Consider the following 24,249-nt stretch of genomic DNA (forward strand, 5'->3'; position numbering starts at 1 on the left):
GTCAGCTGCCTGTAGAACTCCTCATCCGTCTCCTCGTCCTGGTTCGGTGGTCTGTAACAGACCCCGACCAGGACGCTAGCCTTGTTGTCCCTGCCGATCCTAACCCAAAGGGACTCGATCTTGTCATTCCTAGCCTCGAGTTCTACAACATCGAAAGACTCTCTAATATAGAGAGCCACACCGCCACCCCTTCTGTGCTGTCTGTCCACTAAGCTCTATCACTAAGCTCTACATCTAAACGTCTTTTAAAGACCTCCAGGGATGGTGACTCAACCACTTCCCTGGGCAGCCCGTTCCAGTGTCTAACAACCCTTTCAGTACAGAAGTTCTTCCTGAGATCCAACCTAAAACTCCCCTGGCGCAACTTAAGCCCATTCCCCCTCGTCCTGTCACCAGGCACGTGGGAGAACAGACCAACCCCCACCTCGCTACAGCCTCCCTTGAGGTACCTGTAGAGAGCGATAAGGTCACCCCTGAGCCTCCTTTTCTCCAGCCCAGCTCCCTCAGCCGCTCCTCATAAGACTTGTTCTCCAGGCCCCTCACCAGCTTCGTAGCCCTTCTCTGGACTCGCTCAAGCACCTCCATGTCCTTCTTGTAGCGAGGGGCCCAAAACTGAACACAGTACTCGAGGTGCGGCCTCACCAGAGCCGAGTACAGGGGGACAATCACTTCCCTGGCCCTGCTGGCCATGCTGTTTCTTATGCAAGCCAGGATGCTGCTGGCCTTCTTGGCCACCTGAGCACACTGCTGGCTCATATTCAGCCGACTGTCAACCAATACTCCCAGGTCCTTCTCTGCCAGGCAGCTTTCTAACCACTCATCTCCCAGCCTGTAGCTCTGTTTGGGGTTGTTGTGCACCAGGTGTAGGACCCGGCACTTGGCCTTGTTGAACTTCATGCAGTTGGCCTCAGCCCATCGGTGCAGCCTATCCAGATCCTCCTGCAGAGCCTTCCTACCCTCGAGCAGATTGACACACGCACCTAACTTGGTGTCATCTGCAAACTTGCTGAGGGTGCACTCAATCCCCTCATCCAGATCATTGATGAAGATGTTAAAGAGGACCGGCCCCAGCACCGAGCCCTGGGGGACGCCACTAGTGACCAGCCTCCAACTGGATTTGACTCCATTCACCATGACTCTTTGGGCCTGGCTAGCCACCCAGTTTCTGACCCAACGAAGTGTACGCCAGTCCAAACCAAAAGCAGCAAGTTTCTTGAGGAGAATGCTGTGGGAGACGGTGTCAAAAGCCTTGCTGAAGTCAAGGTAGACCACATCCACAGCCTTTCCCTCATTCACCGTGCGTGTCACTTTGTCACAGAATGTGATCAGGTTCATCAAGCAGGACCTACCTTTCATAACCCATGCTGACTGGGCCTGATCGCCTGCTTGCCCTGCAAGTGCCATATGATGACACCCAAGATAATCTGCTCCATGAGCTTCCCTGGCACTGAGGTCAAACTAACAGGCCTATAGTTCCCTGGGTCAACCTTTCCGCCCTTCTTGAAGATGGGCATCACATTTGCTAGCCGTCAGTCTAGTGGGACCTCCCTTGATAGCCAGGACTGCTGATAAATGATGGAAAGCGGCTTGGCCAGCTCTTCCGCCAGTTTTCTCAGTACCCTCGGGTGGATCCCATCCGGCCCCATTGACTTGTGTACATCCAAGTGCTGTGGCAGGTCGCTGACTATTTCTTCATGGATTGTGAGGCCCACATTCTGCTCCCCATCCCCTTCCACCAGCTCAGGGTACTGGGTATCTAGAGAACAACTGGTTTTGCTGCTAAAGACTGAGGCAAAGAAGGCATTAGGCACCTCAGCCTTTTCCACATCTCTCATCGTTAAGTTTCCCCCCGCATCCAGTAAAGGATGGAGATTCTCCTTAGTCCTCCTTTTCATGGTAATGTATTTATAAAAACATTTTATGTTATCTTTAACAGTAGTAGCCAGACTGAGCTTCAGGTGAGCTTTGGCCTTTCTAATTCTGTCCCTACACATCCTTACAACATCCTTATAATCCTTCTGAGTGGCCTGCCCTCTTTTCCAAAGATCATAAACCCTCTTTTTTTTTCCTAAGCTCTAGCCACAACTACCTGTTCAGCCAGGCTGGTCTTCTTCCATGCCAGCTCATCTTTGGGCACGTGGGAACAGACCACTCCTGAGCCTTTAAAATTTCCTTCTTGAGGAGTGCCCAGCCTCCCAGGACTCCTCTGCCCTTCAGGACTGCCTCCCAAGGGATTCTGCCAACCAGTGTCCTGAACAGCTCAGTCTGCCCTCCAGAAGTTCAAGACAGCGGTTTTACTGGTCCCCCTCCTGACTTTGCCAAGAATAGGCAACTCTACCATTTTGTGGTCACTCTGCCCAAGACAGCTCCCGAACACCACATCTCCCACCAGTCCTTCTCTGTTAGTGAACCGAAGGTCCAGCGGGGCACCTCCCCTGGTAGGCTCACTAACCAGCTGCGTCAGGAAACTATCTGCCATGCTCTCTAGAAACCTTCTAGACTGCTTCCTCTGAGCTGTATTGCATTTCCAGGATATGTCTGGGAAGTTGAAGTCCCCCATGAGGGCAAGAGCCAATGATTTTGCAACTTTTGCCAGCTGCCTGTAGAATTCCTCCTCCATCTCCTCATCCTGGTCTCATCTAAGCAAGAGAGAACTGAAAATTCCATTGAAATAGGGGGAAAAAAAGATCAGGAACAATGAGAAAAACGGTTGGCTATACTGAAAAAAAAAACTTGCAGTCTACTTTTGTTTTATAATTATCTTTATCTTTTATTAATTGTATTGTTTTAATTATGTTCAAGCATATTGAGATGTGTTAAAGATTTGGGGGTCATGTTAGTGTGTAAAATGCCAAATCTAGTGTGACCCTAGGTCTTGATTTGGGATTCATTCATATGACTGAAATTAGAATAATGAATATTAATTCAGTTCTGGATTTGTGAATTGGTTGAATCAGAGATATCATCGAGTTTATAGGCAAAGCCATAATTATAACAGACCTTTAAATTAATGGCTTGGATAAGAATGTGACTATCAAAATTGTTTTTAAAAACAACTTCATCTGTACCTCAGTTTTTATCTCCAGAAATATCTTTTATTTTATGTTCTTAAAACTGAATTTCTAACTTGATTTTTTTTCCCTAGTGAAAATGAATGCAAGTAATTTATGCTTTAAAAAAAATATGGGAAAACGAATGTATCTCTCTGTTTGTATGTCTGTCACCAGCATTTTAATGATCACTCTTAACAACTTTGCTGTCTCTGAAGTTAGATCCATTGCAGCATCCTCACCTTGATATGCACTCAGCATTATTTTGCTATTTTGGGAAGGATTGGTTTAGAATGCAATCGAACAGTTTTTATTCAATGTCCGTGTAAAATGTAAGAACCTGACCACAGAGTTGTTCAGCATGGGGACCCACTGATACCTCAGCAGAAAATAAGTCGTTACAGCAGCATCACTGACTAGCATGTAGTTGGAATAGTTCAGAATGAGGGCACCTACAAGAATATAATCTGCTTCCATGTAATCCTTCTGGAGGAGACCCTCCCGTGTTTGACAGTGGCGACTTGAACTTGGACGTGCCCAAGCCATGTGTCTGCAGGCCCCTTGTGCAGGGTGAGCTGCAGTGCAGGGCCAGGGCCTCCTGCGGCCTCATTCCTGGCCTTAATGCCAGCTGTGCTGCAGCCCTGTCACCTCACACCTGGCTGGTAATGGCATGGTCAGAGGTTACAACTCTGAGAAATGAGCTGAGCTCCTGAGAGAAAAGTTCCTATTTATGGGTTAGCGTCCCCTAGCATCTACGGAAGTGAAAAGTAAGGACGTTTCAAAGTGCACGTGAAGGAGCAGTTTGCACACAGAGGGGATGAGAGCTGTCCTTGGCCTGGAGCAGCCAGTCTGTGGCACTGTGGCAGGGCCTCCAGATCTCCTCAGAGCTCCCAAACCTCGCCTCAGCCCACCATCCACCCAGGGCTGGGCCTTGCCATCCGGCTGCCATCACCGTTACACTCCAACTGCTCCCTGCTCCCTACTGTTTAGTGATGTGGCAAGTGAAAAATACCCCCTTTTTGTTTCCCCCTGACTAATTACACAGGGGCAGCAGCTGGAATGCTTAGCATGGTATGTAATTTTAGGTGAAAATTAATTAACATGAACTGGAAAGGCACCCCATGGTGTCACTGTTTAGTCAGTTTTCTGTGGAGATTCACACTTTAATTGGAAAAACAATCTTGTTTTGGTGTTCTCAAGACACAATAAAAACAAACGAATTAAAATTAGTAACTGATATGTCACCTTATCATAAGTTTTCTTTCAGCAAGGAGGTGATTGTTCTGTGCCATGCATTCCCCTGCTGTTAATGAAGGAAAAAGAGGAGGAAGAAGATATATATATAAAAAAAACACAAACACTAACAAAACCAGAGTGTGTGTGTTGGGGGGGAAGGGGGGTTGGAAATCAAACAAATGCTATCATCTTCCAGTGCAGACGCTGCCAACTCCTGCTTGGAAAAACAGCACCTGAACCTGTTCATCCATGCTTTTTGATGATAGTATATATCAATCCATAAATATTGAGGAAATCTGGCTCTGCAACATAATTAGAATTACCTGTATGGAAGCAAGAGCTGTCAAGAGCATTTTAAATGCTCCCACTCTGGTGCTGTGTGACAATGTGCTGGTCAAATAGGATGTTTTGAGTCTCTAAATTACTGTGGTAAGTGTACTAAAGGAAAGAGAAACTGCTTTAAAACAAAACAAAACAAAAGAATAAGAGCCGTTCTGTGATAAATACAGTGACTGGAACAGATAGAGCAAAGAAGCCTGTTCACATGTCAAATGTATTCAGTTATGGTTGATCAGAAAGTATAAAAGAATGATCTCAGTGCAGCTAACAACCGTGGTCAGAGTTAAAATATCTTTGTGGTTTCGGGTAGGTAGGTATTTGATAGGAGTGTTGGAAGAAAATGATGCAGAGGTGTGGTTCTGAAGTTTTAGGAGATCTTTATTCTCTTGTTTGCCATTAAGCTAAGTGTGGAGAGTTCATGTTCAAGAAGGCAGACCCATAGAAATCCATGCCATCAAAATAGTTGGCTATTGTCTTTACCAGTGTGGTATCAACAGCATGTAGGAGCACACATGCTGTTATACTGTGCTTTGGGTTATTTGGCATGTGCTGTAAATGAGCTTTTGGAAAAGAGAGTATTTGTGATTTAGGGAAAGACTGAGAGAAAGACTTTCAGTGATTTTATTCATTATTGTTTCAGCTAGATTCCTTCCTCCCCTTAATGTCTGCGAGTTGGAAAACTAGTGTTGGTAGCCAGAACCAAGCCTCCCCACCCACGTTTGGCCAAATTTTTTAATGCTGCCAACAGCAGTCTTTTTCTTTTGTACAGAAAATGTTAAAGTGTGCTCCTGTGTGTATACATATCTAAAGTGGAGTTGTTGGAGAATTTTACCTTCAGCCACATGCTTGGAGGGTTTCTGAATTCCTTTGATAATCTGAAAAGTTTAAAAAAATGGGAAAAGCAAACAAACAACCCCCCAAAAACAACAACAAACAAACAAACAACAACAACAACAACAAACACAAAAAAACACAAAACTGGCTTTTTTGTAATTAATTTAGTAGAGAAATGTCAGTTGACATCAGCTTGGCCTTTATGGTGAGTTAACTCTTGTTGTACATTTGGAGACTAAGTGCCCTCTCTCCGGTCAGTTCTGATCCCTTTGCCTTTTTGGAAGTTTTATGAAGTGTGGTGAAGTGTTGTCTGCTGCTGTATCTGTTCAGGGTCAGAAGCACATAAAGCCACCACAGAAACCATGCTGCTGGTGGGGAGGTGACGCTGCTGTAACAGACTTCGCTGTTCCTTCTCTATCATTGGATAAATCCACATCTGTTTGCTGTGCTAGTACTGCTGAGGAAGTTCTAGGCTTTTTCTTCCGTCTTATCAGCTGCAGCTCTGATCATGGGCTCTTCCATTTGCAAGGATGTTTTCTTGTATATTTTGGTGTATTTGCTTGAACATAAGGATGAACAAGCACGTGGAGCCTATTTTCTACAATGCCAAAAAAATGTCATTTCAGGCTGGGTACTCCATTGTTTGAGCCTGTGCACAAATACCCAGTGATCTTTCTAATTCACAAATAATTCCCTAAATTATGCAGAGGATATGAGTAAAAAAGAAAAAGAAAGTGTACAAGAATTTGGTTCTTGTTCTGAAAAGTGCATGTTGAGCTAAGCACTCCAGGCCTGTGTCTGCATCCTTAACAATCTTGTCCTCTCCATGGAGGAAACTTTAGAGGTGGTGCATGGTGTCACCAGTCTGTGACAGAATAATGTGTTCGAATAAGAGAATGTAACAGCTTTTCTTGGTTTAAATAATTTTATTGATTTCTTGTTAGGGATACAATTTTGATTTCTCTGTATCGTTTTCAAGGGCAGGTGGCTGCTTGATAAACACTTCCCAAAAATATCCAGCTTCCTGTGACTAAAAGTGCTATGCAGAATTACTGCAAATGCAGAATTATTGCAAATTGCACATAGCATGTGAGAATTATTGCAAAAAAAAAAAAATTATTGCACATGCAGGCTTTACTTTGTTTCCTTCTCCCGCTGTTATTTCTGTGTATAGATGATGTAGAGCACTGAGACTTCCCTAGGGGTATGAGTTTTCAAACAGAAACAGGAGAGAAAGCATTTTAAAATACAGTAAATGCCTTGGTTATGCCTCCCTCAATCGGTAGGAGAAACTCTAGGAAGTTTGTTGTACCTGATTCTTCTTTTTGCTTTTACTTGTCTATATTTGATGCTGATGATGTTCCTTTAAATCAGCTGTCACTTGTGCTTCCTTGGAACAGACATGTGCTTGTCCTCATTTCAACTGTTTGTCCAGGTATTGACTAGGATGAAGAGGATAGGCAGGCAAAAAGAATTGATTTGCAATACGTTACATTTTTCTTCCAGATAGAGGAGGTACAATTTCAAATTAAAGCAACTTTTCTTCTGCAGAAAGCAGATATATGCTTGTATCACTTCAAATTTGTATTAGACCATATTTTATCATTTAGAAGTGTCATGTTGCTACACTGAATAATGCAACATGGGATGACCTACTTTAATGTTGGAACACTGATTCACCTGTCAACATTTTAGAGGAAATGGAAATATTTGTTCTTGTCTTCAGATGGAAGTACAAAACAAGTTTGTAGGCATGAGTAAACCTCAGCGGACCAAGATATGTTTTTACTGGATATTGTAACTAGCTGATTTCATCAGGACTACTCCATACCTAATGATGATGGGTCAGAAACCATTGGTGTTTAATATACAAATTCATATATTATATATATGAATAACCTATAATAAAGGTTAAGTATCGGATGTAGATGTATTGTGAAACTTCTGCCTATAATAGGAAATAAAGTAACAAACAGTTGAGCTACTGAACTGAAGGGCAGATCTTTAAGTATTCTATAAAAGGAAACCACATGTCCAAGCATTTGTTATGTAGGTGTCTTTTTAAATTAAATTTCTGTATTGAAAGAGCTCCCCAAATTTTTATTAGCCATCTGCTTATAGTAGGTGTGTACTTGTTTTTCATCCATTTCACTGCAATTGCTACTCTGGCAACAAGAACAAGTTAAAACCATGGCCCATCTCCTGAAAGATCCACTTTGGTTGCATATGGTTCTCTCTGTTAAAACACAGGCCAGTTGCTCAAGCCACCTTAAGGGCAAAGCACTCGACATGTGGCTCCAGAAATTAGGCAGGCACATTAACAGTAGCAGTAATTGCCTACATTATTTGCTGGCTGGAGCACCAACCATGTACACACACTCATTGCTAGCGAGCATCTACTGCCACTCCTTTTATAGAAAATGAAATATTTTTTGTAGGTAACTATTTACATTTACTTTTTCAGTTGAGGGTTACAGTAATTAATGATAAATGTTTTCATGTTTACTGCACTGAATTGCATGCCATATGTGTTGGCCTGACCTTTTGATGAACAATGTAATTGGCCCTGCTTGAAAACTATGGGAAAGGGTGGGTTATACATAGCTTTTATACAGCCAAGGAAATGTGGAGGAGAGGAATCCACTTGGTTCCTGAGGAGCAGGTTCAGTTCGTGGCACAAAGCTCTTCCAGGAAATGCCTTTGTTCTGTCACATCCCAGCTCTTGGTAAACCACAGCTGCTTTCTGGCATGCAAGCGAACACTCACCTTGTGGATTCTCTGCTGCTGCTGTCATCTCTTTTGGGCCCCATATTGTTCATGCTTGGCAGGATGAGGGCTTCTTTCTCCATTCAGCCTCTGACTTGGTCATTCTTAATGGAGTAAGGAATGAGGAGGCTGTCCTGCCCAGCTTGGCGTTCATCTTAATGAATGCTTATCTCAAGGCTGTGAACAAATACAGGCTGGTCCTCAATTCTTACACGTTTGTGTCCAGTTTCTTTTGCTTTTTAGATACTGAAGTACATAGGGAGAGTCTGGATGGAAGAAGAAAATGCAGGAGTGATTGTTGCAAAACTCTCTTCTGTTTCAGACCCATTTATTTTTAGATACTACTCAAAAAAGCTTGTGAGATTTTTCTATCACTCATTTCGGCTGCTCACCACCCAGTTAATTATTACCCATATAAAATTCTGTGTAGGTCAAATAATTATGTTGTCATCCCCTGCCTTTCCCTCTTTCTTTTTCTTTTTCTCTAACATTTAAAACATTTCTATTTCTACAGCTTTTAGATACTTACGTTGTGGTAGTGAGCATGTATTCTGAATTATCTGTCAGAATTAATGAACAAGTTTACCCACAAGTGTGTCATTTTTCACTGTGTACAAAATAAGCAGGAAGGGCATAATTTAGTACCTACAGGCTGCTGTAGGTATAACATTGTTTTGATGTATGGCACAGCCTCCTTAATAAGATCATTGTGGGAGTATTTTGCATGTGGTAGGTGCGTAATATGCAGATGATATTTGTAGCTGACAGCAGCCATCACACTGATTCATACAACATTGGTGCTGTAAATTTTTCCTGGGCAGCAGGCACAGCAGCAGTATCTCTCGCATGTCTGAAGTTTATATTGCGTGCGTTCTCTCCTGTATTCAAGCAGTACCGTGATCTGATCTCTTTTGCACTTTGTAAGAGCTATTTTAATGTAGAATTTTCCTCACTTCTGTATGGTGATGATGAGGAAAAAAGAATTGGATAGAGCAGATTTATGACAAAGATGACACGTGGTCAGTCTTACTGATGTGAATTTGCAAATCTGCCCCTGGTACACAGTTTAGATTGGGCTTGGGCTGGGCAAATGCCACTGGCACTGTGTCCACAGCAGCAACGCATGCTGACACAATACAAGCAGCAAAGGGACCCAGATCTTCAGCAGGTGTGGTAGCTAAGCTTTGGCTTTGGGACCACATACCCTGCCTCACTGGTAATGTGATTCCCAAATTTCTTTCTCTGTGTGCTGTGCTTTGGAGACGGTACCTGTATAAGAGTAGCCTTGGGAAGTTTCCTTTGCATGTGGCCTTTGGTCTCTGCCTTCAGCTGTGACGCAGAGACAGTTTTGATTGCTTTTATCTATTTCAGAGCAAAATCAAACAAGTTGACCAAAACTAGTACTCAGTGACCTTTTAAACTATCAGATGGACTCCACACTGAAATGAACTGAAGAGACCCATCATTTTAATCTTCGCTTAGGACAAGCTCTAAGCAGTCAGACCCTAGCTTCTGCTGCACCAGCACTGAGAGAGAGCTTTGGGAAATGGTCAGACTCAAATAGGACCCAGTGGGTTGCAATGTGGATGGGAGGTGCCTTAGGGCTCAGCCTTGGTTAAAGTTTAGATTTAATGACGTGTGACTTTCCCCCTAACATGTGAGAAGCCAGGAACTGAGTTTTGATGTTCGGTTTAAATGCAGTGTTCCTAACACTGCTACTGATAATCTAATAAGCTCAGACAGCCGGACACTTAAGCAAGGATTTAAACAAAAGAACTGGCACAGAATGATGCAGTCTGCAGGGGATGAGCTGAAACCAACATGTAGAACCCTGATTTTTCATCTAACCTTTGGTGCTTTTAGAAAATCAGCCATTTTAAGGAAGTGCAAATTAAGCATTTGGCAGCTCTCACTATTATTATAAAAAATCTTGGCGTCAAGCTTCATGGAGCTCAAGCTACTCATCTACTACCACACTTAGTTCAGACCAATTTGAATTGGAATAATGTCTTGCCACAGTATTGTTATGGGGTTTCAGGTTTTGCATTAGTTTTCTTTAAGTTTTCTTATACAAGATGCATTTGGACAGATCTGTGATGTAGATCTGAAAAAAAAACAGTTTCTTTTTGCTATGAAACAAAAATATTTTGGTCAGCTTTTCATATGTATCATGTAATCAAAACAGAGTAATAGAGATTTGCATTGTAAAACATTTACATGTGTCTCCTATAAGGTCCTGTGAATTTCGTTTCATTGGGCTGGGAGGGAATTCCAAGTTGGCTCTGCAATCTCATAGCCTTCAAACCAAGGTGAGAACCGCTGGATTTAGCTCATTGTTGTAGTTGTTGCCTCCAAAAATAAAAAATAAAAAAAATTTTCATTTGTTTGCTAGTAGTGGTATTTTTTTTCAGTCAGGTTGAGAAATGATCAGTCTTTGGTATGAATGCATACCTGAGATACTCCTGTTGATTTAGTAGGTTTGCAAGCAGGAAAAATAAACGTGCCTCTCTAATTAAGCACTGGCAATAATTCCACTTAAATGAATTTGAGAGCTCCTTTAAACAGAATGCATTTTAAGCCCAATGATAAAAAGCAAGGTACAGTTCCTAAATTTTTTAGAGTGCTGTTTTGTCCAGTCTCTTCTCTTTGGGGTCTGGCAGAACACTTTGTTTCTCTGAAAGCAAGCTCTAGGTTTAATGTTTTCTTTAATAGACTGCCCCACTCTTGCAGCTTTTTTGTGTCTAATGAAATATAACTAAGTAGTAAAACTGATTAAGTTGAGAATAGCCGTTTTTGTAATGAGGAAGGAGCATAAAAATGATTTGGGAGCACAATGCTGATTAGATTTTAAAGGCAAAAATCTAACTAATGAGATCTGCCAATTTGATAAGTTATATTTGGATGTAATTTTAATGAAGACAAGCCCTTTTTTGAGCTAAAGGAATGCTAGGTTAATAGTGTTAATACTAAGTTATTTTCATGATTTTGTTTACCTTGGACTATATTAGTTACAGAGATGACACCTGCAGATTTTTTAGACTGGTCATATCTCATCCAGCAATTAAATTATGGCCCCAGAAAGCTGAGTGATAGAACACTTATTAACTTCAGAGAAGTTAGGATTTTGCCCTGAAGCTTAATATTAATATGTGATATGTTATTGGGCAGTATATGTAAAATGAAGGTAATACAATGAAGAAAGCACTTGAGAGGTGTTAAAAAGAAACCTGGAAACAGAAAAGTGAACTTCTTTCCTGACACAGCAAAAGAAAGCTGGACACTCACCCTCATCTGGAGGGTACATTCCATCTTTCTTCTTAGTTTTATTTCTTGTATTTTCGTGTGCTTTATCAAGCGCGTAAGTGATTGAACAGTCAGGGTAGCCTGATGCTTGCCCTGCTTGGGGAATTCACTGGTGGAAGGCAATTACCAGGCTACCCAGGAACCAGGTGACTAGCTTTCAGCTCCTGAATGTTTGCTTTACAAGGAGGTGAGGGGCATCAATCCCGTGTAAGCCATGTTTTCTTCAAAAACTCTCTTCATATTCATCTTCCTTATGCACTCAGAGCGAAGAGCTGCCGATGTAATCGGGTGCTGAAGATCTACCAGATCTCTTTGGTTCATGATCAGTTTCTAAAGGCCAGGAGGGTCCAGCCAGGGTTGTGCTTTGACAGAGGCCCCATCAGAGATAACTGATGCATACTTTCATTTTCATCAGCGATGAATGGAATATTTCAGAAGAGCAGGCACTAATCTATTTATCATTTTGACTTTCTTAGGCTGTTTTGTCTGCAGAACTTCTTTATTCCTTCTGCTTCTGTGGTGGTTTTACCGTGCTAGGCAGTTGAACACCACAACCGCTCTCTCACTCCCCCTCCTCAGATGAGGAGGGGAAGAAGTAAAGGAAAGAACAACTCACGGGTTGAGATAAGGATGATTTAATTAAAGAGGGAAATATATATATATATATATATATATATATATAATTTAGGAAATATTATTATTAATTAAACAATTCAACTAAAGGGAAAAAAAAGGGAAAGGGGAAGAGGGAGGGGGAAAGGGAATAACAAAACAAGTAAAGGCTACGTGGAAGTGCAGAGGAAATAAATGACTCTCTACTTCCCACAAATGAGCGGTGCTTGACCACGTCCTTGAAGCAGGGCCTCAATGCACGTAGCCAGTGTTCGGGAGGAGGACAGACATTTTCACAACGAGAGCCCACCCCTCCCCTCTTCTTCCTTTTTCCACCTTTTATTGCTGAGTGTGACCCCATATGGTATGGAATATCCCTTTGGTTGGTTTAGGTCAGCTGCCCTGGGGATGTTCCTTTCTCACTTTTTGCCCACCCCCTAGGAGGGTCAGAGAGAGTCCTGATGCTGTGCCAGCACTTCTCAGCAGCAAACACAACACCGGTGTGATCCCACTGCTGTTCTAGCTACAAGTGCAGAGCACAGCACTGTATGGGCTGCTGCAGGGAAAGTTAACATCCCAGCCAGACCCAGTACAGCTTCCTAACGAATGAAGCGGGAATATCCTTGGGTAAAGCAGATGGGACTCGTGTGTGTGTGTGTGTACCTCTGTTTCTTTTTGGTTTGTCAGGTCCCCATCAGCTGTAAGGCTGCTGAAATTTCTACATGAGCCCCCTTATGCCATAGCATCCAGCCTGTGACCGCACTTTGTCCTTTGAACCGAGACTTGCAGAAGTAAAATAAAATGAAAATAAAAGCATGAAGCCAATTGTATCAGATTTGTGCTAGGAGAGCAAACGCGTCACCCAGAATAGGACCTCATTTCCCTGAATATTACAGAGCACATACAGTCAGGAAGAAACATCTAACCAACCAGGGCAGTATCACGACAGCTGGCTCCTAAGACTTTTTCAGACCCTTATGTAGATATAACTACAAACAAGATGACTTGGCTGCAGAGTTAAAATGCCTCTTTTAAACAACTGAGATGTGATATATGGCAGCCCTCCTGCATGGAGGACAGTGATCCATGTGGCAGCTCTTTGCTCATCCTGTAACTCAGTAACTCGGAATGACGACTCTTCCATTCAGACTTTTCTCCCTCAAAAATGTTAAACAAACTGCTTCATGGTATATACTGGAAAAACATGAAAGTTAATGCAAAAATAAGACACCTTACATTGTAAATTACCAGGGCTATAAGTGAAGACTTGTTAGTTTAAAGCTAGCAGTTTAAAAGGGCAATTATTTATGGTGTGGCCTTCAGGTTAAATACTTATCATACTTGGGGCTAACGAAGCATTTGGGAATACATTTTCCATTTCCTGACTCAGAAGTTATGGACAAGTCCTCCTGTGGGTTCCTTGTGGACACAGAGCTCACTCTCTTCTCTCACTGATGTAAACCTACATTTGTATCTGAAAACAAAACAAAACAAAAAAACAAAAAGACATTCACAACAGTGGTAGCTAAATTATCCCTCTGAAGTGTTTTGAAAGGTACGTGAGCTTTGAATGGTATATACTTAATGATACTTAATGGGAAAACACCTATTTTCTGTAGAAAATAACTGCTTTTCATCATATGCAAGAACTTTTTGACCATTGGGATTTCAAGGTGGTCACTTAGCTGGTCGGTTTCAATGAAAACATGATTTTCTGGAAAGAGAACAGTAGTACCAAACAACTGTTTTCTGATGGTTTGTAGGTTATTTTTCCCAATAAGAGATTATCAAACTTCAAAAAAATCTTGTGACTAGCCTTTTAATACACAGAGAGGGTTTCTTGATGTATGAACGTATCTTGTCTTGAGTTGGAACCAGGAACTAGGTTTCTTAATTACAGCCCAGGGCAGGATGTCTAGCAGATAAAGTAATATTCAATGTATCTGGACGCTACATTCCTACCACAGATCCATGAATTGCTGCCAGTTCACCCAGGGGGGTTGCATGATACCAGATCATTACTAGTTTGTATGTTCAAGTCTGTTGGCTAAAGGAAAGACTTAGTATAATAAAATAAGTTATTAATAACATTATTTTTTAATGAGGATACTGGAACAATGGACAGTCTTGAAATACGGGACAAATACTGACAAACTCTCATACTGTGGTACAAATTGTACAGGTGGAAGGGTAAGGAAAATCTGGAGGCAAAGCAGCTAACGTATTTCTTGATTATTTCATCTTTACACAGTCAGCAAAACCTGAATTTGATCTTCTGCGTTCATAAAAAGATATTTTTACTTCCCGACTGAGGACAAAATGATGAAATCAAGTTGCGTAGTTATATCTATGAAAAGATATAAAACTGCACCTGTGATTATACGGTGTTTAGTGTAAGGTACCACTTTAATCAGTGGTAATCAATTCTTAATAAATTTACAAAATTTGTTGTTATAGGCTCTCTAAGTCTCAGTCTTCTATTTCCGTGCACAGCTGCTCACACACAGCATTTCTGATGGAGGATAGAAAAAAAGTGTGTTAGTCAACTTTTTGGGGGTAAAGTTATTTATTTTTTATATTATTTATTTATTATATTTTGGGGTAAAGTGTTCTTGGATTGTGTCTCCTCCCACGTGAATTGTGAAAATGCTTCATAATGGGGGCAAAAAGGTTTCTCTTAATGGGAGCAAAAGTGCTTCAAATTTTATTTTGAATGGATTTTTCTGAACATGTTTAAAACAACGATTGCTCCTTTATTGTATTTATGGAGAAATAATGGCCATCTCAGCAGTGACCCATTCAATTTCTTAGATTTCTATGTTGTTTTTGAAATCATAACTAGACTAGTTTAAAAGTGATTATAGAATAGCATACCTCTGAACATGGTGGGATCTTGTTTTTAAATCTGATTTAAGTTTTTTTTAATGAAATTGAACTTTTTCAGGCTTGATTTGAAAAGAACTATGGTAAAAATCTGATAAAAAATGTAAAATAGCTAGAGAGTAGCTGAGTCGGGATAATCTTAGCTTTGTGTTTAAACAGAACTATGAAATAGAAGGAGGACTGAAAGGTCAATTGTAGAGAGAAATTACTAGCTCCACTAGCTGTTTCATGTCTTATAGCTTGTTGCTCAGATTAAAATGATATATATTCTATGTATGTCTAACTTGACCTCTAGGAAATTGCGTTGGAAATAGAGCTGAGTGAAAAAATTGATTAGGGAGTGGGGTGGGTGGTTAAATGGAAGTGTTTGGATGTTTGGAACAGAAAAATTTAACAAATAATCTATAACATATCACTTCAGATTTATGGAATTTGACCTAGAAATAATTTTATTTATTTATTTATTTGACCTTTTCCAATATTTCTTAAGTGAAATTCCATTTCAGGCTAAAATTCAAAAATGCTTTCTGGAAATAGCTTAAGCAAAATACTATGATAGTTTTGAAAAGAGGCCTTTCATTTATAAAATATCAAGTTGTTCTTTTGCCACTCCTACTCCAGCTTTTTCTGAGAGAAAATGTTGACAGATTTCCGTGGCTGGAGCAAAAGCAATTTAAATTTTTGTGTTTTCTGGACCTCTTAGAAGCTGCAATGGAAGCAAAAGCATAAGATCTACTCAAACATGAGTAAGGTTATGGTTGCAAAAGCAATTGTGGGTGCAAGTGTCTTTCAGCCTTTGCTTTCTTTTAGCATCTCCAGTATTGTCTAGTCTTGCAAGGCTCAACAGGGAACAGTCTTGATAGATGACCCAGAGCTTTTTTTTTGCATGGTTTCATGAAAGTGTATCCAGGAAAGGGCAATCTATATTAGGCAGTCACCCAAATGTCATTTCTGTGAATGAAATTTTATTATTGTTCAATGGCAAGAAGACAAGTATCACTTGGCCCAACAGGCAGTATTTTTTTTGTCTTTGTTGGCCTGACTGAAATTAAGGGGAGGAAAAGCCAGTCCATACACTGGATGTATTCCACTGGTTGCCAGCAAAGCATATGCTGCAACTTGACCTCTTAGTGAAAGCTGTGTTACCTTTTGCATGCCAAATAAACTTATCTAAGTTAAGATGGCAAAAACATACATTTCTCATATTGTTTATTGAATTATTTTTCCCTTTATATTGTCTCTATGTATGATTTCTGATGTGGATGAACCTACATTTTATTTTTCCACTAAAGTGGGATGCTGAAATAAAGTAATGTATTTGGAATCTTTATCTAGTCATCTTTTTTCCCTGACCCTTAGCTCTGCCGGTTGTTAGATGGAATAATGAGTGTTCTGTCTGCTTGAAATCAGTGCCTGCTTTAAGACAGTAATTCTTTGCAATCTTTGAAGCTGTCCTGAATATATTTATATTCACAGCATGAAAAATACAGTATTTTAATGCGTGTGGAAACAAACAAACAAAAACACAGAACAATCAAAAAATTGTACAAAGTCGGAAAACTGAATCTTGTTTACATTTGAAGGTAGAACGGAACTGCAAAGTAGCCTGATCCTAGACAAGCAGTATGTGTTAATGACTACCTTCAATCATTTTTAAATATTTTGCAGCCTAGTTAATCTGCACTATATGAATTTATTAATGCAGGAGAGTCCTTTCTCAGACAAAATTAGTATAAACTGATATTCCTTAGCTCAAGTCCAAATCTGTTAATTAAGGGTCACAGTCCACATTATGAAGTAGCAGAGAGGGACCTAGACTTTGCTGCTGCCCTTGTGCAGATTAGAAGTTATATTAGATTAACCCTGTTAGAATATAGAAGAGATATGATTTTTTTCCTTGATATTTACTCACTGAAAGAAAAAAAATCCACTATAGAGTCTTTATTTATAGCACCTCATACATTGGTTCTCTATTCAATATTTTTTATATTCCAGTTATATTCCAGTGTTATTAAAAACAAGTATTTGTAAAAGACAAATGCAGAAATGAAAGTTACTGCAGAATCTAGAGGGTCACAAAAGTCATTAATGCTCTGATCAGGCAATGCTGTTTAATGTTGAAGCAGTTATATTAGAAGAGTGACTTGCATTTACTGTTAAAATGGCTTCTTTAAGCCTATCTTCTCAGTTGTGCATTGGAGCTCTATTGCAAGTCCTACATAGTTTTTCAGATCTGAATAAAATTGTATCCATCTGTCTTCTTTCCAGCACCACAGCTCTGTCACACTCTTCAGTGAAGCATGTAGAAGATGGAGAGGCTTCCTTGAGTCTCCAGAAAGGAACTGACATGTGGAACTAATAATCAGGTGAGTTTAAAAGGCACGTCAGCAGCAACATTTTGCTATGAATCTGGTTGTCAGAGGTATGGTATCAGATTAAAGTCTGGGAAGAATATGGGTAATGACTAATAAAAAATAAACCAGTGGATTATTAGAGAGAAGTATTTCATAAATATTTTATTCCTTGTAGGCTGATTTATATAGAACTTAAAATTTCCTTGCATTTATTTAAAGTTCTACTCTAAATAATACTTAGCATGCAGATTATTTGTATGCATACAGCTCGTTAAGAGCAAAGACTCTGCTCAGAATTCTTTGTGAGTGAACTGGATTGGTCTTGTAGGTCAACAAGTTTCTCTACCTCAAAGAAATAGATGTTGCTTTCAGAATCAAGTTTAAAATATAAGCAAAATTATTAGTTGAAGATTCACTTTCCAAGTATGCATACAAAATAGTCAAACAGAAAAAAAAAATCAGGAATTTAATTGAATGTTCACAGAAAGATTTCTTTCTGTACTCTGGTTGGAAAAGTTTGCTTAATTGTGGATAAAGTATACATATTTTAATTTTATTCTAAATTCCAAATACTGTTTTTTTTTTGTTTGTTTGTTTGTTTGTTTTCAACAATGAAGTTACATTAAAAGGATTGTTTTCTGACCTGAAGTTAGTCAGTTCTACAGCCATTTTTCCAGCCATTTTAGCAATAATATATGCACATTTAGCATTGCCTATTTCTGCTCAAGAGTGCTTTCCTTGCATGTAGATATTCTTCTCTCCTTTATGACTGTCCATTTGTCCATCCTTGCAAACAGTGGGGACTAGGGACAACCCTCTTTCCTGAGAATTGTACTTTGTGCTTGGTGAAGGGTCTGCTGTTTCCATTGTACAAGGTACAAGAAAAACTGAAAATATGCATAATACCTTCCCCGAAAAGTTCATGAGGGCCAAAGAATATTTGGGTGAGTTGTTACAGCTGTCTTTTTCTGCAGGTTAAACTAATAATGAAGACTGAGCTGTAGACTGTTTGCCAATTCTGAGAGTTTATTCTTTGTTAACAGGAATATTTGGGGTTTTTGTCATACCTAGTTTGTGAAAAACAGGTTGGGACATTGTTTCAATTTTATTTAAAAGTTGCAAGGTTTAGACCAAATAAGATTTTACAGAAAAAATAAATGAAGCGGTAAAATAAATGAACAAACAAATTGAATTAGTGCTGAGGAGAACTGTGTTTTTTTTCACCTCTGGATTTAAATTTTGAAAGTGAAGGAGTTTGCTTCAGGGCAAAATTAATTCCTGTCATTTCTGTAGCTTCTTCAAGGGTTGTTATATTGTTGGAATAACAGTCCTCAAATTACACGGAGTCTTAGTAAAATCTAGTAATTTAGTAAAATGTAAATTTACTAAATTTAGTAAAATTTAGTAAAATGCATTAACTTATGGTAAAACTGCTGATAATTCTGCTCCATATAGACTTCAGTGTTGTTCTTTATCTCTGCACTGCTCATCTTTCCTTTCTTTAGTTTCATTGTCCATACTGTCATTGTTCCATGTGTACATATAGGAGTGGATTTTTGAGCGACAGGGTGAAAGAAATTAAAGAGCCTCTCATTGACTGGTTAGATGGTAGATACTGAAGCCTTGTATAATTTCACATAACTTATATGAAGTTACGGCTGCCTTGCTCCTTCCCATTACAATCAAGGCTGAGCTGTACCTACAGTTTGTGTCTGTACTGCTTTTTCATGTTTTGAGGGTGCAGTAATGCAGGTAGATACATGAGCACAGTACATATACACAGTGAGAGGGGCATCAGCAACATATACACAAATGCATTGTCTTCCCTTCAGAACCAGTTCTAGGTAATGCTACTTGAATAACTAATTCATGTGGTGTCCACTTCATCCTTCATGTTGGGGAATGTTAGCTGTTTTTTTTTCTTCCATTTTCTATATTCCTTCCTTTGACTTATCAAAAGGTGGCTTTGCAATGTGCAGTTCATTTTCTCAGTCTTGCTACCCAAAGTATCATAAAATGTGGAGATCCTGACAAAGAGGTTAGCCTCACACTTTTGATGGAGATGGTTTTTCTTATCTTCTAGCAACATTTGATGTGGCACACCTAAAGGCAGTTCGTGTCTCTCTAGAATGGTTCAAGGGTACAGAAAGAAGTATGTGTATGTACATATATACATCAGGGCAGAGAACGAACTACAAATTTCACAAATTGTCTAAGCAAATTTGCTTTAGTGCTAACTGTATAGTATACTTTTTTTTTTTTCTTTCTTTCTTTTTTTTTCCCTCTCTAAGTTTCCCTTTCTGGTTTAATTACGTGCTAATGTGATAAGTTCTGTCAGGCAAAGACCTGTTTTATTTAGAGAAAAGATGGTATGTTTGCAGAGAACATGTCTCAACAGGAGAGCTAAACTCTTAAGAGGAATAATGGCCTCTCAGTTATCACAGTGAAGCTCAAGGGCAAGCATAAATATTGGACCTGGAGCACAGCCTGATAGAAAAGGAGCCAAGACGTGAAATAACAGAAGATGGCATTGAACACTGAGGTGATAAATATGACGGCTACTGTACTCCTAAGGCCAGGATGGAAAAACATAAAATCAGTATGATTCAGTGGAGATGTATATATATTGTAATAGGTTTATCTAAGCAGCATTATTAAGCAATATTTTTATGTGCAATACTAGTTAAGTAGTCTGCTGATCCTCTGCAGTAGAACCAGTAGACATAAAGAGGTTGGTCTCTGTTCTATTAAACTGTACAGATATTGAGTAACCTAGGCTCAAGCATACCATCCCATTAACTTCAACATAAAAGGTACCTAGACTTTTAGTTTATGAGGATATTGGAAATACTACAGGCAAGGAGGATCAATCACAATGTTGTTTTTGCTGTGATCAATAGGAGACCTCTGTGACAATAAGTTGTGAAATGGTTTTCAAGAACAGCTTATATGTCTAAAGAGTAAAATACGTCCCTTCATATGGCATTGCTACCAAATACAGGATTTAATTCAACCATTATTTTCCCTCTAGAGAGCAGAATGTTGCAGCCTCCTGACCTGACCCTCACTGTTGTTTACTTCCTCATTAAAGCCCTATGAGTATGCTGCACTTTGATATAATGCACACAATATGCAGTTATAAATTTCCTTGACAGGCACTGTCTCTGGTTTATCTAGTGAATGCTATTATCAAGATCCCGGTCCCAACTGAGCCCTCTGGCTGTAGCTCTTGTGTCTGTTGGTTTAGGATTCATTGTTTAAAATAACGTTATAAAAGAATTAGGAGCCTTCCCAAATGGGCAGATAGATAATTCATATTAACATATTTTTAAATCTTGTAAGAGAAAAGAAACACTTTAGTGTTTCATTACATTGGGGTCTACATTAGACCTAATGGTTACATTTCAAGGTGGGCATTGACAAACTGTTTATCTATATACATACGTTCACAAGCACTTCAAGATCATTTAGGTTGGATGCTAGGAAGAACTTCTTACCGAAAGGGTTGTTAGACATTGGAACGGGCTGCCCAGGGAAGTGGTGGAGTCACCATCCCTGGAGGTCTTTAAAAGGCGTTTAGATGTAGAGCTTAGTGATATGGTTTAGTGGGGACTGTTAGTGTTAGGTCAGAGGTTGGACTTGATGATCTTGAGGTCTCTTCCAACCTAGAAATTCTGTGATTCTGTGATCATGTTTGGAAAATACTGACTTCCACTTCAGTCCAGTCTATCGAACATCTAATTTATCAACAGATGTGATTTTTACAGAGGGCTTATACCATGGTATTCAAGAGAAAAATTTGGAAAATTGCAGAATAATAATTACTACTATAATTATAACAGCAGGGATATTTGAATTTTTTCTAATCATTTAAGAAATAGCTGCTCCTGGAGCTGTAATTACTGAATAAAATTTTCTCTCTTTATTTTCAAACAGTTTTCAATTTTCTGCAGCATTGTGTTTTTTTAATTAACTCTGTGACTTGTGATTATTTTCCCTGGAATTCAAGAAGCAAAGGTCAAATGTAATTGTAGTGATGACTTTGCTCTCTCAAGAGGTGTTTATAACGTAGAAGAAAACTTCTTTTTAACTGAGAATGTTTTTTACCTAGTAAAGCAAAACTGATCGACTAACAGATGCCTTAAGCTAAAAGTCCTTCATGATCTTTCACATCTACAAGTGAGTGGTTTAGTTATTAGGAAAGAGAAAAATAACAATATTAAAACCATGTTAAATTGTTACAACAAGGACTAGAAAACAAGCCATTTAAACTAAATTTTATTCCACACTTTTCACATCCAAATCAATTTTTATTTGTTTCTTCAGTAAAGAAATGCCATTAAACAGACACCTTAATTATGAAACCCAAGAAAAAGTCCCACATTGTCTTCAGTACTTTGTGAGCTTTGCCTTTCAATGGGTTTCATTCTTTAGCAAAAAGTATGCTTAAGAAAAAGTTGTACGTACAGTTAATGGCAACTTTGTGCAGAAAAGTTCAATAATTTCAGGTACAGAGGCAAGATTTTTAAATTAAGATATACAGAGTTGCACTGATCAGAATATGTCATTATTTTTCCTGGTAATTTATGCATGCTAAACATTATCTTTTAAATCAATTACTATTTAATTAAAATCATATTTGTGTCTCCCTGAAGTTGAGCAGAAAATGTTCTGACTTTGATCTCTCTTATTTACTTGTCTGAAAAGACAAGCAATAAATTCTGTACACAGATTAAAGTTCTGATAATTTGGGGAATAGGCAATTCATTTTGGTTAAGTGGATGTTGCTGAATTAACATTGTCAAATGTCTATCTCAGTATCCTGTGTGCTGGCGAAAAGTCTCTAAGACCTGCTTGTTTATTTTGTATTCCTGCAAAAGGAGGAGGATTGTCTGTATGTTAGTGATGATGGACATGTTTGTGAAGCATCAAGAGCTTTTGTCTCCCTTTATGCTCTTGCTTCATGCTAAGACTAAAGGGCTGCAGTTACTTAGTTAACTTTACTTTTAGAGTAGACTTTTAGTCTACTAAAAACACTTTTTAGAGTACTTTTTACTGTATTCAGTCTCCCACTTAGGCAAAATTCTTCACAAAATTAGCAGATAAAATGTTATTCAGCAGGCACGGTATTAATAACTGGATGTATTTATCAACCATTTTTATTCTGCAAGAATAAAGAAAACAACAACAAGAAAATAAAGTGATAAAGTGGTAAATGGTGATCTGCAACCATTACATATGAAAATCTGCAATGACACATCTAAACACCTTGCATGTATCCTCTGTAGTTCATTTCTTCGAGGTTAAAAACACAATTCCATTATAAGAGGTAAGCACGTAAGCACTTCACTTCATGCAATCTGAGAGTTTATTTGATAGAACTGTATTGGGATCTAAACCTTTTTGGTTATTTGTATAGTACATTATCAAGTCAGGAGCAGGGGGGAAGCATGTACAACTGAAAGTGAAGGATTTATATTTAATATTGGCCATTTTCTGTTGTAACAAGTTATGACTAATCTTAAATTTGACCTTTGTGACCAACAAATTATACTATGTAATATGCTATATTATAGCATATATAGTATATATATGTATATATATATATACATATATATACTATGTAATATGTTGTTTGTTGAGCCACACAACCTTAATAAATTAATGAGGGCAGGGTTAATGCTGGGAAAGGAACTCTAACTTTTTGTTTTCTAATCTTTTACCTGCAGTTTTTTTTTTTTTCTTTTTGTGTGTGTGTGTGTGCGTGTGTGGTTCTTTTTTAGTCTAACTCAGATATAAGGGAAAAACACAAATTAATGCCAATGAGGGCTACACAACTGAGAGGTGAAGTATGCTTATGAATCAATTGTCATTAGGATTTGCATGCAAAATTTAGACTCCTCTTAGTAATGCAATAATTTCTTCTTACTCTGCAAAATTCTGGCATAACCATCTGTTTTTAAGCTCCTTAGAATCATTAGAATAAAACATGAAATGTGTTAATAGGAGAGCAGCATAAGTTTCCTTATTTACCCATCTCTTGTCATTCCCAAACACTTATCTCAGTGCCATATATATTTCTAATCCATCGATCATCTAAATACATCATGATTTTGGCTGGATTTTGAGCTTTGTACAAAAAGATATTCCCAGGAAAAAGAATGTTAATGGACTTAGTTGGAGCTTCTTCAAGCAGCTGTTTGCTTTGATCTGTAAAATTAATAATCTTCAAAACTCAATGATGTTCACTAGCCAAGGCTTACAGAGGTTTGACTGATCTCTGCACTGTCTGCATGATAATAAGCCTTTATGCTAGGATTACCTGACAATGCCCTTCTAGGCTATTTAAAAAGTTAAGGGAATGCTATACCATCGTAGTTTATCTGTGTTTGTGCTTGCCTCCCAGCGTTTGCTTCTTGTTATTGCTTTGGAGATATTAGTCTTGCCACATTAGAATTTGATTGCCCATTACCCTACTAATCCTACTGGCTTGTACTGGGATGTGTATTGGGTAGCCAAAGGCCTTTGGGTATTATAATTTTAAATTCAGCTCATTTCAATATATATTCCATTACTTTTATGTTGTCCCTTGTATAACATTGATGCAAACTTTGTGATGTTTTTGTTCAGCACTTTTAGTGTACTAGCTGTTGGACTTGGCTGATGTAAGATCAGAGGAACTGCAGGTAGAAATGTTACTATGAAAATAGAATATCTGTTGCCTGGAGCTTAAAATCAAGACTCTGAATTTTTGATGACATGCTGAACAGAGAAGGTTATTCTTCATAGACTGATAGACTGATTTACCTATTCTAAACTATGCTGGATTTTTTTCTGGCCCCTTAAAAAAAAAAAAAAAAAAAGGCAAACAA

At 38.9% G+C, this 24,249-nt stretch overlaps 1 protein-coding gene across 3 annotated transcripts in view; it reads left to right on the plus strand.

Moving 5' to 3' along the window:
- TENM1 (teneurin transmembrane protein 1) overlaps window positions 1-24,249 on the plus strand; it is an 895,307-nt gene that overhangs the window by 139,762 nt on the left and 731,296 nt on the right. For all 3 annotated transcript variants that reach the window (XM_035325181.1, XM_035325182.1, XM_035325183.1), the window contains one exon: window positions 17,292-17,389. The gene's annotated coding sequence lies outside the window, so the exon portion shown is untranslated. The remainder of the gene's footprint in view (window positions 1-17,291; window positions 17,390-24,249) is intronic.

The sequence above is a fragment of the Oxyura jamaicensis genome, chromosome 4 (genome assembly GCF_011077185.1).
Source record: "Oxyura jamaicensis isolate SHBP4307 breed ruddy duck chromosome 4, BPBGC_Ojam_1.0, whole genome shotgun sequence".
Taxonomy (NCBI): Eukaryota; Metazoa; Chordata; class Aves; order Anseriformes; family Anatidae; genus Oxyura; species Oxyura jamaicensis.